This window comes from Arachis hypogaea, chromosome 1 (assembly GCF_003086295.3).
Source record: "Arachis hypogaea cultivar Tifrunner chromosome 1, arahy.Tifrunner.gnm2.J5K5, whole genome shotgun sequence".
Taxonomy (NCBI): domain Eukaryota; kingdom Viridiplantae; phylum Streptophyta; class Magnoliopsida; order Fabales; family Fabaceae; genus Arachis; species Arachis hypogaea.
In genome coordinates, this window is record NC_092036.1 from 22,769,316 (window position 1) to 22,781,731 (window position 12,416).

The following is a 12,416-nucleotide window of genomic DNA, read 5'->3' on the forward strand; positions in this document are numbered from 1 at the left end:
ATAAAATAAATTTTTTATTCAAGTTGGACCAGTTATAAATAGGCATGGATGATATCATTTTTGCATGTAATTTCTGAATTTTCTCTTCCAAAATTGATCTATGTGGTTGAGTATTTTAGGATGGCGATCATTGTGGTTTCTTTGCGACACTAATGTGATAAAAATTACGGTAATTTCATAACTAATATATAAGACAGACCAGATTATTAAAGTAATCAGGAAAATAACATTCAGATGTGCGCATAAATTTATAAAATGTGATTATCTCAGGAAGATATATATGTATAGCCCAAGTGAAAGATTGTTAGGAAATTATTATTTCTTAATATATTTATGGACAATACATATATTAATTATAATTACAAATTAAGTAATTTCATATTAAATGACTTATATAACGGTGATCTCATTTATTTTCATAAATATTGAATTAAATAAGTTATTATTACTTTTAATTTGGATAAAACTGAGATTAAAATCATACATACTATTTTATTTGAGTTTTAGGATTTAATGAGTGTTACACTCAAACAAAATAATGACTTTAGAATTTTGGTCTCCAACACATCAAACTCATCTCTGTAGCTCTTTTCTCACAGTGGAGTTGTGATTCAGGGATACAGAAGATTTTGGGACGAAGATCAAAGAACCACAAGAGCCAAGCTCTCTGATCTCAATCATGCTCTTGAATGAAGGGACGCTTTCGCATTCTCAATTATATTTTTTAATAATTTAACGTGGATGATCTTGAGGTTGAGAAAACTTCAAATTTTCAGATAAAATAGAATTTTTATTCAATCAAATGATGATAAATAATTTTATTGAGTTAAATTATATTAATATGATCATTGGATGATAAAGAATGATAGAAAATAAATAAATAATATTTTAAGAGTATAAAAATATTAAATTGTCATTTCAATTTATTTTTTTAATAAACGACAATAAATATCTTGAATTAATTAAGTTTTTATAAAAAATTATATACCTAAAATTATTTCATTTCTTCAAAAAAATTTTGAACATACAATGGTTCAATGAGAGGTTGACTATTGAGAATTGAATATAATATTTTTAAATTCATATTTTCAATAAAAAAGATATACTTAGTTCTATCCATCCTAAATAATTCTATATTCACTATTAATTATCTATCTAAATAATTCTAACATTGATAGAATATTATTTTTAGATATCAAAAATTTAAAATATATTTATTCTATTTCAAAAATCAATATTCATTTTTTTAACTTAGGATTTCAACAAATATGAAAAAAAATATTATATTTTTTAGTTAAAAAGGTAAAATATCAATAATATATTTTTGTGCCTTAGCTTTAGATTTTTTTAAAAAAATTTGGCAAGTTAATAGAATCAAATCATATCTTTATAACATATATATGAATGTATATTACATATAAATAAAAAATATTAGGTGTAATATGAACAAATACATAAATTAAACTAAAATTTAGAAAAATAAGAACCAATAAAATATTGAAGAAAAGAAATATAAATAGAAGAGAAACAGAATTATTAGATGGAAGAGAAATAATTTAATAAATTTTATGTGTATATAAAAAAGGAACAAAAAAAAGATATACAGTACCTTGTTTAATTTAACAAGATTTATGAAAATAAATACATAGAATAAGAGAATAAAAATAATAATAAAAATAAATTGAATATCTGAATTAATATCAAAATAAAAAATAATAAAATAATGATAATCTAAATCTTTTAATATAATTAATTAATAACAATATAATTAATCTACTATAATATTAATTTAATCTTTTAATATAATTAATTTTAATTAAGTAATCAAATAAATTGAATATAAATAAGTCTAATCTAATCCTATAAAGTAATATATATATATATATATATATATATATATATATATATATATATATGGAATAAAACGGCACTTTAAAATAAGATTATTAATATTAATAACATATTAATATTAAAATTGTATTCATGCATTAATTGAAATACATTATTAGAATCAAAAGTTGCAAAAATTAAAAAAACTAAAATTTATTAATTTTGATTAGTTAAATTATCATAAAATAAGAAAGAGTTTATTAATCAAATTAAATAAATTAAAAAATATTACTGAGCAAAGCAAATGTCACAATGATTATATTACTAATTTGAAAAAAATTAATTTAATCTATTCAAATTTTTATTTAAAATAGACAATTAAAGATCACCAATGAATAAAAATAAATGAAATTTGTGATGAATTATTACAATTATAATTAATTAAAAAAATAAAAAAATAATAAAAAAATCAAATAAAAGATAAAAATAGAGTAAAAATTTATTTTAAAACTAAAAATTTGTCAATTGTACTAGAAATTCTAAAAATTTGTATCTTATTATATAATCAATTTTGTTACTTACTTCAACTTCATTATCCATTTGTATCCAAAAAAGTATATAACGTTACACTTATTTTAAAAGAGATAAAACTTTTCAAATACACGATATAATGTATAATTTAAGAACAATAAGATAAAAAATATCTACCAAATGATATTCAATAGTTACCCTTTGCACATCTTATTTAAATTTGAATGTTAAAATTTAATTTGTATCTTCTTTTTTTCCTAATATAAATTATTTTCGACAAAAAATAGGGAAAAACATCTATTAGACCAAAAAAATATTCTATCAAAAAATTATTATAAGGAGATTTATAATTAGAGAAAAAAATAAAAGTATTAATAATAATAAAAAAAGAAATGAAGCTCATATTAAAGAATGTTAGAAAAGAAATAATAAAGTTCGTATTAATAAGAATAATGCTAAGAAATGATGTTGCTGTTTTAGGCTTCTAGCCTCTACCTTTGGCCATCGTTTTTTTCTTTCTTTACTTTTTTATTTAAATTATATGTCATAAAAAAATAAAGAACAATTCAAGAAAACAAAAACAAAAAGATCAATAGTAACTATACAAATCAAAATACATAGAAGAAAAACAAACTATTATATGATAGAATTAACATGAGTATATTTCATCATTAAATAAACAAAGTTAATGCAAAACAAATTACACGTAAAGAGAAAAAAAGAGTTAAAATATCTAAAGTGATAAAAAGATTATTTTTACAATTTTATTTTGTCATGTTTATATATATATATATATATATATATATATATATATATATATATATATATATATATATATATATATATATATATATATAGAAGACTATAAAACAATGAACTTCTAACTAAATTAAATTATATTTATTATTATTAGAAAGGGTAAGAGAAAGGGCAGTAGAGAAAATATTTGTGTGTATTCAAGTTGTGTATAATGATACAATATAAAAAGTAATTTATAAGTGCTAACAGAATCGAAATAATAAAGACTAATATCCTATAATAAATATTCAGATATGTTAAATAATGCTAATTGATCTAATTGATCTTAATTATACTCTAACATCCCTCCTCAAGAAAGCGTAGACAGAACTGATAGAACGGATGCAGAAAGAACGGATAAAAAAATACATAAACTGATAGAACGGATGCAGACAGAACTGCCTGAAGAAAGCACAGACAAAACTGTCAGGAGGAAGCGCATACAAAACTACCGGAAGGAAGCGCAGATAGAACTACTGGAAGAAAGCACAGATGGAACTGCCACAAAAAAATGCAGACGGAATTGCCACAAGGAAATACATACAGAACTGCCACAAGAAAATACAGACGAAACTACCGGATAAGGAAGTGCAGACGAAAATGCAGACAGAATAGTCGGAAGAGAATGCAGATGGAACTGCCGCAAGTGTGGCCAATTGCCAAAAAACTGCTAAAAAGATGGCTAACTGCCGGAAAACTGTTGAAAAGTGACAAAGTGCAAAGAGATGACAAACTGTTGGAAGGTGACGAAAAATATATGGTTTCTCCATGGGAATAAGTAAGTAGTGGATAAACTAATCGGTGAGGGTCAGAAAAGCATCAAAGCATTGACAAAAGAGAAGGAAAAAAATGGCACGGAAGAATAGTATGAAAAGTATGGAGATTTGACCAGAAGAAAATCAACTTATCCTCCCAAGGAGGATACCATGACTCTCATACCATGTTAGAAAGGGGAGAGAGAGCAATAGAAAAAATGTTTGTGAGTATTCAAGTTGTGTAGAATAATACAATATAGAAGGGTATTTATAGGTGATAAGAGAATCGAAATAATAAAGACGTAATATTCTATAATAAATATTCAGATATGTTGAATAATGCTAATTGATCTAATTGATCCTAATTATATACTAACAATTATATTCAATTAATTGATATACATAATATTAAATTGTGTGATATTCAAATATCTAAATTAGTGTACTTACACAACACTTGAGTGGGATGCAAGTTTCAACTGTTAGCGCTCAGAATGCCCCTCAAGAGACTCCATATGACATGAATGGTGGCTTCACTCAAGGTGAGAATTATGAATATGCTCAAATTTATCCTGAACATGTCAACTTTATGAGGAATGCTCCTAGAAACCCCAACAATGATCTATATGTCAAGACCTTTAATCAAGGGTGGAGAAATCACCCAAACTTTGGGTAGAGAGAGCAACCTTAAAGGCCACAGAATTTAATAATTCACAGAGTGATTTTAATTAGAATAATTTTAATAACCGTCGGTTTCAGTCATCTTAGCCACAACAACCTCAGCAAGCAACTTCTCAGTCTTAGAAGATCACTGACTTGGAATCACTAGTTGCAAGTTTTATACAGAAAACTAGAGCTTCACTTAGGAACTTGGAGGTTCAGATGGGTTAAATAGCCACAAAAGTTGCTGAAATTGATCAGAGGTCCACCAATTCCCTTCCTAGTAACACAATTCCAAATCCAAGAGAGGATTACAAGGCTGTCACCTTGATAAGTGGACAAGTGGCTAGTACGAAAGCACAAGTTACTGAGGAGCCAGTTGAAAAGGAAGCTCCGGAGGAGAAAAAGGAGGAGGTCGAACACATCCCAACTAGGCATGCGGATAATCCTTTTCCAGTCACTCTTGACACACATCCGACATTACCTAAGGCTCCTGAGTACAAGTCTAAGATGCCATATCCTCAAAGACTTCAAAAGGAGACCAAGGACAAGCAGTTTTCATAGTTCTTGGAAGTTTTCATAAAGTTACAAATCAATATTCCTTTGCTGAGGTTTTGGAGCAAATGCCTCTCTATGTTAAATTCATGAAGGAGTTATTTTCAAAGAAAAAGCCTTTAAAGGGAGATGAGACAGTGGTCCTTACTAAGGAATGTAGTGCCGTAATTCAGAATAATTTGCCAAGGAAGATACCAGATCCAAGGAGCTTTCAAATTTCATGTACCATTGAGAACACTATCTTTTAGAAAGCCCTATGTGATCTGGGTGCAAGCATAAATTTAATGCCCTTGTCTGTAATGAAGAAGCTACAAATCTAAGAAGAACAACCAATAAGGATAGCATTACAAATGGCAGATAAATTTTTGAAGCATCCATGATGAGCGGATAATTTGTACGCTTTTTGGCATTGTTTTTAGTATGTTTTTAGTATGTTTTAGTTAGTTTTTATTATATTTTTATTAGTTTTTAGTTAAAATTCACTTTTCTGGAATTTACTATGAGTTTGTGTGTTTTTCTGTGATTTCAGGTATTTTCTGGCTGAAATTGAGGGACCTGAGCAAAAATCTGATTTAGAGGCTGAAAAGGACTGCAGATGCTGTTGGATTCTGACCTCCCTGCACTCGAAGTGAATTTTCTGGAGCTATAGAAACCCAATTGGCGCGCTCTCAACTGCGTTGGAAAGTAGACATCCCGGGCTTTCCAGAAATGTATAATAGTCCATACTTTGCCCGAGATTTGATGGCCCAAATAGGCATTCCAAGTCAGCTCAAGAATTCTAGCGTAAAACGCCGAAACTGGCACAAGAATGAGAGTTAAACGCCCAAACTGGCACAAAAGCTGGCGTTTAACTCCAAGAAGAGTCTCTACATGAAAATGCTTCAATGCTCAGCCCAAGCACACACCAAGTGGGCCCGAAAGTGAATTTTTATGTTATTTACTCATCTTTGTAAACCCTAAGCTACTAGTCCTCTACAAATAGGACCTTTTGTTATTGTATTAGACATCTTGGTAGCTATCTTTGAGTAGTCTTATGCTATCTTAGATCATGGGGGCTGGCCTCTCGGCCATGCCTAGACCTTGTTCTTATGTATTTTCAACGGTGGAGTTTCTACACACCATAGATTAAGGTGTGGAGCTCTGCTGTACCTCGAGTATTAATGCAATTACTATTGTTCTTCTATTCAATTCAGCTAGTTCTTGTTCTAAGATATTCATTCGCACCCAAGAACATGATGAATGTGATGATTATGTGACTCTCATCATCATTCTCACTTATGAACGTGTGCCTGACAACCACTTCCATTCTACAAGCAAACAAGGCTTGAATATTTATCTCTTGGACTCCTTAATCGGAATCTTCGTGGTATAAGCTAGAATTGATGGCGGCATTCAAGAGAATCCGGAAGGTCTAAACCTTGTCTATGGTATTCTGAGTAGGATTCAAGGATTGAATGATTGTGACGAGCTTCAAACTCGCGATTGTGGGGCGTTAGTGACAGACGCAAAAGAATCACTGGATTCTCTTCCGACATGATCGAGAACCGACAGCTGAATAGCCGTACTATGACAGAGCGCGTTGAACATTTTCACTGAGAGGACGGGACTGTAGCCATTGACAACGGTGATGCCCATCATACAGCTTGCCTTGGAAAGGAGTAAGAAGGATTGAATGAAGACAGTAGGAAAGCAGAGAGACGGAAGGGACAAAGCATCTCCATACGCTTATCTGAAATTCTCACGAATGAATTACATAAGTATCTCTATCTTTACTTTATGTTTTATGTTATCCTCCATAACCATTTGAGTCTTCCTGACTGAGATTTACAAGATGACCATAGCTTGTTTTATACCAACAATCTCTGTGGGATCGACCCTTACTCGCGTAAGGTTTATTACTTGGACGACCCAGTGCACTTGCTGGTTAGTTGTGCGAAGTTGTGATAAAGAGTTGAGATTGCAATTGAGTGTACCATGTTGATGGCGCCATTGATGATCACAATTTCGTGCACCAATGCACATGGAATAGTGGAGAACATCTTGGTCAAGGTGGGTAAGTTCTTCCTCCCAGCAGATTTTGTGATTCTTGACATGGGAGAGGATGAAAATGCCTCCATAATCTTAGGAAGGCCATTCCTAGCCACGGGGAGAGCTTTAATTCATGTAGAAGTGGGTGAATTAATACTTAAAGTGCAAGATGAGCAACTGGTCTTTCATGTCTTCAAAAATATACATTCATCAGGTGAAGAGGAAAAGTGCATGTAAACTGAGCTTATTGTTCTAACCCTTTAAGAACCTCCTAATAATGCACAACAAGGTTTACAGGTCAAGCCTCCTTTGGTGACAATCAACAAAATTTTCCCTGACATCAAACCTAAGTTTGGTATTGGAAATACATCATCCATCAAGGACGAAGTTCCAAAAAAAAAAGTACCCAGAGGTTGAAAAAACAAAAAGATCCCCATTGAAGGTTTCTCCCCAGGGATGAAGGTGGTGTTGACTAGTAATCCAGTGTTACCTTATACAGTGAATAGAATCCTCTCTTTTGAGCATATTGAGCTACTTCATGGGAACACAGGGAGACGATTCACAGTGAGAGGGTAGGAGTTGAAGCACTATGATCAACCTCCACCTTAGCAGAACTGACCGTCAAGCTAATGACGGTAAAAAAGTGCTTATTGGGAGGCAACTCAACCATAGTATCCTTTAATTTCAAGCTCAGTTTATTTTTGTTATTTAATCATTTATATTTATCTCTTAATGATAATTATGTAATTTTCTTTTGTTTTACATGTGTTTTAGTCATGCAGAATGTTAAAAATAGGAACAAGAACAATCAGAAGGAATTTCGGACACTTCGGAGGAGTGAGATACGGTCAGGGTGGCACCAAACATGGGATTTCCAAGTTTGGCGCCACAGTTGACGTAACTTGTAAAGAAATTGTGGAAGGGGTGGCGCCAAACTTAGATTTCTAGAAGTTTGGCGCCACTGTTAATAAAACAAGGCCAATTTTCACTCCAGGGTGGCGCCAAACTTAGTCCCCCTGGAGTTTGGCGCCATTCTCTCTAGCCACAAAAAAAAATCAATGGTAGCGCCAAACTTGGTCCCCCCAAGTTTGGCACCAGGAGGTTGCATTCATTCAGGATCAACGGAGTCAAACTTCAACTTTACCAAGTTTGGCTCCAAATTTCCTGAATATATATATATATATATATATATATATATATATATAAAGTAAAATAATAATAATAATTTTTCTTGTCCTTATATCATTTTCTTCTTCTTTTGCAATATTTTTTTTACTCATTCGTGTATTTTTTATGTCCCTCCCTGGTTTTAGTTTTTCTTTGCTTGGGGACAAGCAAACTTTTAAGTTTGGTGTTGTGGAGCGCGCTCTCTGTTTATCTTATCATCAATGACACCAAAGGGAGGTGAATTATCTTCACAGAAGAGCATAGCCTGAGAAATAAGATGGCCACCAGGATAATTGAGGCAGTTGAGTTTCTTTCATTCTATTTCCCCTTCAGCTCTTAATTAGTTATCTTCTGTTTTTTGCTGCTTTGCTTTGAGTGTTTTCCTGATCTTTAGTATTTTCAATTCTTAGGTTTTAGTTTCATTCTGTTGTTTGTTTTTAGTTTGAAAATTTTGTTTCATGTACCGCTCACTGAACTTGAATCCAAAAAGAAAAAGAAAAGCAGTGATGTATTGCAATGAGAAATTGAGTCTATGTTTAACAGTAGTCTTATTTTACTTAAATGTGGTGGTATTTCTTGTGATTTTGAATGCATAATATGAACATTGCATATTTGAATTTGAATCAAAGGATGTTGGTGCATGAGGAATAGGAGTTTAGAGAACTATTATGAATTCTTTGAATTAAACAAAAGCTTAATCCTTAAAGCAAAGGAAACAACAAAAAGAAATTAAAGAAAAGAAAGGTCCAAGACTCTGAGCATCAATGGCTAGTAAGGTCAAATATAATTAAAAAGCTTAAAAAGTTATTTTCCTAGCCATATGCTTGTGGTGTGAATGTGTCAAGTAACCCTTGAAACAGAGCACTAAGAGTCGAGATCAAGTGCAACTAACAGAGTATGCCAAAGTCTTTGAGCACCACTGTCTGGGAGTAATTAAAAGAAAATCAGAACTCAAAGAGAGTTCCTCAGTTAAGTGCTTGTGGTATTTTTGTGTCAACTAAAGTTTGAGACAAAATATTTAAAGTCATGGCTAGGCTCAAGGTTCAAAGCACTAAAGAAAAGAGAATGAAAGAAAAGTTGCTATGTTCAAGGATTAATTCGAAGTAAAAAGGTCAGAGAATTCATAATATTATCCGGATTCTAATTCCAAATGATAGTGACATTCCTCAGACTCAAAGGATAGTGAGATGCCAAAACTATTCAGAGTTTCAGTGTTATAAACCCCACTTTGAGATAGATAGGAGCTTGATTGAAGACTCACTTCTCATGCAAATTCACATTTTAAGCGGATATTAGTTTTGGTTGCTTGAGGACAAGCAACAACTCAAGTTTGGTATTGTGATGCGTGAGCATCTTTCCTATCTTTTCCTAGTGAATTTGCATTTGAATTTGTTAAATTTAATCAAGATTTAAGTATTTTTGAGCCACTATAATGGTACTTTGAGTCATGTGAAATTTGGTTTATTTTAGGTAGCATTCGGATGGATTTGGCACGGTTTGTGTAGAAAAAAAGGAAGAAAGTGGATGATGCTGTCAACCTTGACCTCCTTACACTCCAATGGGCATAACTTGAGCTACAAAGGTTTTATTGATGCAGTTTTAGTGGCATTGGAAAGCTAACATCTGGAGCTTTCCAACTATATATAATAATATACATTTTTATTCCAAACCACATGGCGTTGATGGCGCCAAAGTTGGAGAAACTTGGGATTCTCCAAGTTTGGTGCCAGGATGAAGAATTATTGATTATTGGACACAGGTGGAGTGGAGCTAAACTTGGCCCAGCCCAAGTTTGGCGCCAGCTTTGGGAAAGTCAGTGTTCCTCACGTCTCTGCAGCCAGCAACGAAGATCTTCAATGTATTTAGATTAATCTTTATTTTATTTTACAATAGGAAAAGACATTATTTAGTTTTAGAAAATATATTTTACATTAATTAGAATTAGATATAAAAGGGAAAAGATTCAGCCCTTAGGAGCTTCTTGCTTTTGCACTTTTGCACTTTCTCTCTGCTAGGGTTTATTTTCTCTATGAGCAACTAAACCTCCATTGTTAAGGTTAGGAGCTCTGTTTATTTCTATAGATTAAAATTATTACTTTTCTATTTTAATTAATGGATTGATTCAGTTTCAAGGATTACTTTCGTACTTAATTTTATGAATTTGGGTGGAACGGAAGTATGAACCTTATTCTAGATGCGTTCTTGTGACCCTTATAAGAGGCCTCTCACCTGAACATAGCTTGAAAGTACATTCCTCCTAAATTGCTAATTACATGAACTAATTGGGATACGTGACATATAATCCTGTTAGCTTTGGGTAATCATGGTTTTTGTGTCTAATAAACTAGAATTAGACTTAAACCTCTAATTGACATTATCTAACCAACAAATTGGCAGTTAACTAGGTTAGAGGAGACTAAATTACTAAGAAATTAGGATTTAGTCAAATATAGTTTGCCATGAATTGAATCTTGCATGATTAAAATAGTTGGTAAGAAATAGAAATCCGGAAGATAAACAACTCTGAAACCTTAAATGTTTTCTCCCATATTCTTTTCATCAATTTGTTGTTTGCCTTTAATTTTCTAAATTTACTGTTTAATGCTATTGAACTCTCAACACTATTTTCTGCTTGTCTGACTAAATAAATCACTCAACCATTGTTGCTTGATCTATCAATTCTCGTGGGATTGACCCTCACTCACCTGAGGTATTACTTGATACGATCCGGTACACTTGCCGGTTAATTTGTGGGTTATAAATCCCGTACCACTGCTTAATCATCATGTACCCTGCGCATGCGGCTCACCCTTTGAATCACGCTGAGTGTTCCACAATACTTTCAATAAGAAGGACATATTCCTCTACAATGTGCTTTTCAGCAGCTACGCGCTCTACCGCTACATCATTTTGCTCTTTGTTTAATTGGTCTCTGTGGCAAGACTTCTGTTGGACAATTTTACGCTACCTTGTGCTGTCAAGGCCTACGCTGGTCTCACGGAAGTGGAGCTCAAGGAAGCACTTCATGCGCTTTCTTTGAAACTGGGACTGTGCTCTTATTCTTTTATGGAAAATACGCTTATTGCTATGTATGGTAAGTGTGGGTTTGTGGAGAGTGCGTTCAAGATGATTGAGAAAATGCCTCGAAGAAATTTGGTTTCGTGGAACTCGATATGCTTGTGCTCGGAGAATGGACTTTTTGGTGAGATTTGTGGTCTGTTTAAGGAGCTTTTGTTGAGTGGTGGTGGTGATGAAGATTCGGTTCCTGATGTTGGTACTATGGTCACAATGGTTCTTGTGGTGGTTGCAATGAGTTAAGTGAATTTAGAGATGATGCTTCATGATTTGGCTTTGAAATTCAATTTTTGGAATTGTGATGCTCACTGAAGAGTTGGAAGAGAGAGAGAGAGAAGATGGTGGCAGTGGTGGAGAGAAGGATAATTTGGAGTTTTTGAATAGTTTTTTAGGGTTTGAGTATTTCTGTCACACAAAACCCATTTTTTATTGGTACAATGGTCATTTTTCTTATTTAATGGGTACATTTATCAGCGTTTGTATCTTTTATGGGTACATAGAGTAATTTATTCATTTTCCAAATTTGTAATTATTATAATAGATTAATAATAAATAAAATTATATCTATATTTTATAAATTAAACTTTTTAAAAACTTTTTTAATAATTTTCTATTTATAACTTCTTTAATACTTACAAGTACCTTTGTATTTATTTCAACACCGATTATATTTAAAACTTCTCAAAAAATGATGATATGAAATATTTATATCACTGGCCTAGTAGATGACTCCTGTACACATTCATAGTGCATCCTGAAGGCACGCGGGTTACATTGACACGCTCGAATTAACAGGTCTGGATCAATCTGAGTTTGATCAGTTCATTGCGTTGTTAGACCCATTTTTTATGGGTTAATATTAGAAATGGTCAGACACTTAATTTAAATCGGTTGAGAGTTTGGTTCACCAGTTTTTTAATCTAACCGGCGAGTCCGGTCTAAATTTATTTGATAATTATGGTTAAAAGTAATTCAAGCTAAGCTAAACCAGACCAAATTCAACATTGACTCACTAAA